The sequence below is a fragment of the Panthera uncia genome, chromosome D1 (genome assembly GCF_023721935.1).
Source record: "Panthera uncia isolate 11264 chromosome D1, Puncia_PCG_1.0, whole genome shotgun sequence".
NCBI classification, from domain to species: Eukaryota; Metazoa; Chordata; class Mammalia; order Carnivora; family Felidae; genus Panthera; species Panthera uncia.
In genome coordinates, this window is record NC_064808.1 from 14267301 (window position 1) to 14274636 (window position 7336).

Here is a 7336-nt window from a genome sequence, read left to right on the forward strand (position 1 = left end):
CCCCGCCCCAGGTCTGCTAGCCTTCTTCCTGCTGCCAGGAACAGCCTCCCTAAGGGCTGTATCTGCTGTTACAAGAGGCGGAGCAGTTGCCCCTCCCTTCCCCCACCCGACGGGAGGTCCTGGTATATACGGGGACCTCACCCTCCATCCCTACCACCCTGCTACTCAGCACAGGGCTTGGCACACAGCAGGCGGCAAGAGGAACCTGCTGAACGAACAGGGGTGGCAGTCAACATTTTGGTTGGCTGGGCCTCCTGACAACGTTTCCCAGATGCCAACCTTGAAAACACCTGTGTCAGGACTGTGGTTTTTGTTTTTTTGTTTTTTTAATTCAATTAACACCACTTAGAGAGAGGGTGTGGATCAAAACAAGCAGAATTAGGAGGTTGTTACTGACAGAGCCTTCACAAAAGAAGAAATGAGAAGTAAGACTGGGACACTCACCCCAGGAATACCCACCCGTGCCCCCATGCAGCTCTAGCCCAGTCTAGACTCATGTGACCCCCCCTCCCCCCCCCCAAGGAGCCACCCAAATGCACAAGAAGGGAAACTGCTACACCATTCGGTCCAGCCGGCAGAGCTGATGTAAGTCTTCCCTACTGCCCTTTTCAGTGCTCTCTCTCCCCTTCCACAGCTATTAAAAATAGTAATAGTAATAAATTTTAAAAACCTGGAAATCAGTTCATTTACTACTTTTCCATGTGGAGGAAAGAATCCTGCGGGCTTTGCAGTCTCTCTGATCCAAGTTCAAATCCTGGCGTGTGATCTCCCTGCCCGTGTGACCTTGGCAGGTCACCAGACCCCTTGGAGTGTCAGTTTCCACATCTGCAACGTGAGAAACCCCACCACAGCCTCGCCTCCAGATGGTGGCGAGGGCTGGTGAAATCAAGCGAGCAAGAGCCCCGCATGGCATCGGGGGCCAGTCCGGGGACTAACACGGGTGCATCCCTTCCCCTTCGCCAGCAGCTCTCCAGAGCTGGGCCCAAACCAAGGCAACAAGCACAGTAGACAGAACCCCGCCCCCTCCTCTGGAGCCTGACTCCACCCACCACGCGCAGCCGTGTGGCCTCAGAGGAAGTAGCTGACCTCCGTGCCTCAGTTTCCTCATCTGCAACAGGAAGGAACACTACCCCCACCTCGAGGGCTCTAATGTGCTCAGAACAGGGCCTGGCACGTAGGAAGCACCCAACATGCGCACCAGCCACTTGCGCTAACCCCATATCTGACAGTTATATTGCTCTTCACGGTTACAAAAGACTTTCCGTGCTTTATCTCCCTGGATCCTCCCACCCCCTCCTGGAGACAGGCGGGGGTGGGTGTCGGTGGGAGAACTACACCCAGCCAACAATAGAGATGGGTGTTATCTGGCCCCAACAGTGTTTTGTTTGGTTAATTTGAGTCAATATTTTTTTAAAGCAGGAAATTTAACATTAAAAACTCTTTCCAGCTTTTCTTGAAAAAAGAATCAGAATAACCGACAACTCAGGGTTCCCGAGGGTTACACTCCCGGGTCCAACACTAGTCGCATGGCCTTTGGGCAAGCTATTTAACCTCTCTGCCTGTCAGGTACCTCAATTCCTTTTTTTTTTTTTTTTTTTAAAGATTCTGTTTTTAAGTAATCTCTACACCCAGCATGGGGCTCAAACCCTCAACCCAGACAGAGATCACGAGTCACATGCCCCAACTGACTGAACCAGCCAGGTACCTCAGACACCTCAACTCTTCAGTAAGGATTAGAAATTGGAGATACTTCACCAGGTTGGAGTGAGGATTAAGTGGGTTTTGCAAAGCACGAAAAAAAACTGCCTGCATGGACAGTGGTGCACAGCACTGACAATACGCACAATGCCACTAAATTTTACGCCCAGAGATGGCTAAGATGCTAAGTGTTATGCTATAGCTATATTACTACAGTTAAAACAAACAAACAAACAAAAAGCACACAGTGCCTAACACATTTAAAACTAATGTGCTGGGGCACCCAGGTGGCTGAGTCGGTGAAGCGTCCGACTCTATTTCCGTTCAGGTCATGATCTCACAGTTCATGGAATCGAGTTCCTGCTTGGGATTCTCTCTCCCTCTCTCAGTGCCCCTCCCCCCACGCATACTCGTGCTCTCTCTCTCTCAAAATAAACTTAAAAAATGTTTAATTTTAAAAGGTGGGGGAGGGGGCATTCCCCTTTAAACAGGGCACGTTGTCTTAGCCTGCCAGAGTCCCCACTACTCCCTACTGCCTCGTTAACGCCAATCACACATGTGTGGCCCATCACATTCTGAGCCGCACCCCTGCTCTAAACACTAAATGAGAACCCTGTGTGTAAAAGCACTTGGAACACTCTGGTAAGCATTACTCCCTTCCCTAATGTCACTCCCCTTAAGATCGCCAGTCTAGAAAGTGGTAAGGCCCAAAACAGAACCCAGGCTGCCTTCTGCCTCCACGTCCAGTTCTTGTCTTACGTCAACACAATGCCAGCAGCCTTATGTACGTATATTATCACCGCACAGGCTTGGCCTTGATGGGTCTCTCTCATAAAGAAGCACACACAGCCCCAAACTACAGAAGGTAGCAAGACTGATCAAGCCTTATGGGTTAAATGTCTTACAGTGTGGCAACTCCCGTGTGACAAGGAACACTGAAAGTCAGATGGCACCTGTGTGAATCTCTGCTGTGCTCGGTGGGTCTGGCCCCTGAACAGGCAGTAGTGACCCCCGCCACCCTGTGCCCTGCCCACCTCCTAGAACAATGCTCCCACCCTGCTCGCCAAGCCCCACATTGTATTTAAAGACCCGATTCAAGGCCAGCTCTTCAATTCCTTCAACAAACATTTACTGAGCACCCACTGGGTACCAGGCCCTGTGACATGGTGCCCTTGGGGAAGTTACTCTATTTAGGGAGATTACAAAAAAAAAAAAACAAAAAAAAAAAAAAACAAGAGTTACTTCACCCTAAGGGCCTGGTGACAAAAAAGGGCACGGCACACTAGAGAATCTGCAAAGAACGTGATGTGTGTGGCGAGCCCAGAGAGTGCGTGCGTCCAGAATCCAGAAGGCCCGGGGAGCTCTGATGTGCTTGAAGCAGCAGGTAACGTGGTGTGATCTGAGCACGCGGCCACAGGGCACTGCCTCCACTGGGGAGGTCCAAGACGGAAGGCATGAAGCCCTGTCCCAGGCATCCCATTCACCTCTCACAACAACCCAGAGGTAAGGTACCGTGCCCACATTACAAATGAGAACCCTGAGTCGAGAAAAGTCCAGTCACTTGCCTAAAAGCACACAGCAACGACGTGGCAGAGCCCAGCCTTGGCCCAAGTCAGCCTAATTGGCCTTTCAAACATCATACCGTAGAGCATACTCACATGGCCATGCAAAACACATTTTTGAGTTTGAAGCCTCATCCATAGTTTTGCCCAACTGGGTTTAGACTTTTGTTACTTTGTAGTCCACATCTCGAAATGTCTCATGTTATGAACATCGTTTCCTATCGTTGAGCATTGTCAAGCCTCACTGACGGTAGTAGTTTAGCAATCTCCCACCTCTTAACATTTAGAGTGTTTCCAACCAATGGCTTCTTGTTTTTCTTCTAATGACCAGCCCACACAAAGTTCATCTCTCTGTGTTCTCAAGGGGGAAACTCTGCACCTCAGATATCAGCCATTGTGTGACTTATCTTGGATGACGATGAGTAAGACCGTGACTTTCAACGTTATATCAGCAAGTTTTATTATAGAAGGAAACTTACGCTTGTTCTTTCCCAACCCACCTCCCAAACACGGCCTCCCAGCTTTACCAACCATCAGGTCATTTGGTTACTGGGTTAGTTTCTCTATTTGAGGTAAATGCAATAAATGGGAGGGGCAGGTAGGGGCCACCCAGCAGCCAACACCTCTGGGTGAGCTAAGCATGCTCCCCCTCCCCTCAAATGGCCAGAAACAGCAGAGGTGCCAGAATCCAGCAGACACACATCAGAATTCAACCCCCAAAGACCAAGTCCATAACCACTAGAAACAGGTCAAAGATAGGTATGGTCCCTGAATCCCCACTGTGCTCACTATTCAAAGTTTAATGTCAGTTCAGGGTCATGGAGCCAGGAAACTGGATTCACCCTGTAACTAGCTGTGTGGTCTTAGCCAAGTGACTTCCCTTCTCTGGGCCTCAGTTTCATCCTCTGCAAAGTGAAAGGTTTGGATCAAATGATCCTTAAGGTCCCTTCTGCTCTGAATGAGACCCTTGGAGTTGACCCATTTTATAAATGAACGGTGACTATACAACGTGATGCAAACTCTTAAGTGCAGCCCCAACAACAGCTGCTGCCTGGAGACAACACAGCAGCAACACACAAAGGAAGGATCTCACAAGTATGTCCCCTCAGGTCCTCATAAGTCAGGATAAAGAAGAACACATCAGATCGCTCCCCCATGGGGGGAAGGGGTAGGAGTCTGACTTACGCTAAGAAAAAAATCACCTGACTTGCATCCCATAAGCGTGGCTTCTCATAGGAAGACTAATGTGCTTGTCACACTTAAAAAAAAAAAAAATTAAGTGACTGATTCATAACAACCCAGCAAAATACTGGAGTCAGAACAAGAGCAAGTCATTGCAACGCAAATCCAAAGGAGAGGTTTCTGTCTTTATTTTCTAACGGACAATGACAAGCTTTTCACAAAACTCAGGCAAGCTGCAAGTCACTGATAAAGGGGACAGTCGGCCCTGCCACTTGAACAGAGACAGGCCCAGATAGGAGAGGCCACCCAAGTGACCTCTAAGACCCAGGAAAGCCTCACTGTTTTAAGGTGATGCCTGGCCAGAATATGGGAGGGATGTGCTAAGGGAGGCTGTTGATGCTGTAGATGGGTCAACACCGGACTCTTCCAGATCACAAAGGCTGAGATTCAAATACTAGGAAAAATCGATAGTCTCTGGATTACAAGCAGCTCATTAGCCTCTGTGTAGGTGCTTTCACAGGATTCAGAATCCCCAGATGGACAGGGATGTCCTCCCAGACCAGCTGGCTACCTCCTCCTGCACCTGCCTGCACCTGCTGCACATCCCTTCTTGCCTCCCAGATCATCGGCTCTGCCTTTCTAACAGGTTCTGTTACAACCTCTTCCTCTCTCTCCTCTTCTCCTCCTCCCTTTTCCCCTCCCTCCCTTATTTATACCAGCCTGGCAGGAGGCAGGAGGCTAGGAGAAGAGCCCCAGGTTCCAGGAGAGGAAGGTGATGCTCAAAGGAGACAAGATCAGCCCAAGGTCACAAAGATTGTGCCAAGAATCCAACACAGTCCGATAACTCCAAGTTGGTGTTCTTTCTACTGCCATATCTATGTACCAGGGCCCACCAATGCTGCCTCGGAAACACCTCCCCTCATTCCCACAGCGCACTCACACCGGTGCATGCACACACAGACACACACACACAATTCTGTCCAGCTTACTGCCAGTTCCACAGCACCGCCCGGCCTCCCCTCCCAGCGAGGCCACTGCAATCACCTGGTCTCCCGGGAGCAGACACATGCTAACATGCTAAGAGCTGGACAGAGCTGGGATCTCCCATTTCCTGGTTGTGCAGCTTACTTAATTTCACTGAGTCTGAGTACCCTCACCTGTAAAAAAAAGGGGGAAATAACAGACCCTGCCTTGTAGGGTTGTTTGAAAGAAATGAAGCACATCACGTCTGCCCCAGACTGGCCTGGTAACCGCAAATGCGTGCACGGGCCTCCCCACAGCCCACTCTGCCCACAGGCTCCAAATACACTCCCCACTTCAGAATCGTCCCACGTTGAAAACATATGTCCACACAAAACGTGTACACAAATGTTCACAAAAACTTGACTAACGGGGCTCCTGGATGGCTCGGTCGGTTGACCATTTGACTCTTGACTTTGGCTCAGGTCATGATCTCACAGTTCATGGGATCGAGCCCTGCGTCGGGATCCACACTGACAGCTTGGAGCCCGCTTGGGACATCTCCCTCCTCTCTCTCTATCCCTCCCCAACTCATGCGTGCAAACACATCTTGCCTCTACCTCTCTCTCTCTCAAAAATAAATAGACTTAACAAAAAAAAAAAAAAAAAAAAAGGAAGCAGTGGGGCACCCGGGTGGCTCAGTCAGTTAAGCACCCAATTTCAGCTCAGGTCATGATCTCGTGGTCCGTGGGTTCGAGCCCTGAATCAGGCTCTGTACTGACAGCTCAAAAGTTGGAGTCTGCTTCAGATTCTGTGTCTCCCTTTCTGCCCCTCAACTGTCCACCCCCTCATGAAAGGAGAAGTAAAACATGATGCATCCCTATGACGGAACACTATTCAGCCATAAAAAGGAATAAAGTATTGATACACATTCTAATAAGGATGGATCTTGAAAACATCATGCCGCGTAGAATAAGCCAGATACAAGAGGTCAAATGTTGTATGATTCCACTTGTATGAAAAACGCAGAAGAGGCAAATTAAAAACAGAAAGCAAATTAAGTGGTTGCCAGGAGCTGGGGGGAGGGGAGTTGGGAATGACTGCTAATAATGGGTGGGGTTTCTTTCTGGGGGTGATGAAAATATTCTGGAACTAGGTAACCGTGATGGCTGCATGCCTAAACAACTGAATTGTACATTTTATAAAGAATTAATTTTATAGTATGTGAATTATATCTCAATAAAGCTGGGTTTTTTTAATGTTTTTATTTTATTTTTGAGAGAGAGAGAGAGAGAGAGAGAGTGACAGAGTGTGAGTGGGGAAGGGGCAGAGAGAGAGGGAGACACAGGATCCGAAGCAGGCTCCAGGCTTCGAGCTGTCAGCACAGAGCCCAAGGCAGGGCTTGAACCCACAAACTATGAGATCATGACCTGAGCCGAAGTCAGATGCTCAACCAACTGAGCCACCCAGGCGCCCCAAAGCTGTTATTTTTTTAATTGCCATTAAAAAAATCTAACATAACAATAAAATGATTAATATGTAAAGTCGGAAAAGAGGAGCGCCTGGGTAGCTCAGTCGGTTAAGTGTCTGACTCTTGGTTTTGGCTCAAGTCATGATCTCACGGTTCATGAGTTCAAGCCCCGCATCAGGCTCCACGCTGACGGTATGGAACCTGCTTGGGATTCTGTCTCTCTCTCTCTCTCTCTCTGTCCCTCCCGTGCAGTCTCTCTCTCAAAATAAATAAATAAACTTAAAAAAAATCTGAAAAGGGGGGCACCTGTCACACACACACTACCCAGAATGACACTGCAGGCCTGAGCTGCCAACACTCATCCCCAAAGAACAACTGAGGTTACTCGTGCGGCCTTACTCATGCCTCAACTCCTGGCTGTTACCCTGAGGCTGGCAACGTACGCAGCTTGCAACAATCTCCA

At 49.0% G+C, this 7336-nt stretch overlaps 1 protein-coding gene and 1 long non-coding RNA gene across 2 annotated transcripts in view; both read right to left on the reverse strand.

Moving 5' to 3' along the window:
* Positions 1-7183, reverse strand: part of LOC125912642 (uncharacterized) — a 42033-nt gene extending 34850 nt beyond the window's left edge. The window contains exon 1 of the long non-coding RNA XR_007454795.1: positions 3357-7183. This is a non-coding gene — a long non-coding RNA (uncharacterized LOC125912642). The remainder of the gene's footprint in view (positions 1-3356) is intronic.
* The window catches only part of PTPRJ (protein tyrosine phosphatase receptor type J), a 170796-nt gene that overhangs the window by 142277 nt on the left and 21183 nt on the right, over positions 1-7336 (reverse strand). The gene's annotated exons all lie outside the window — the stretch shown is intronic.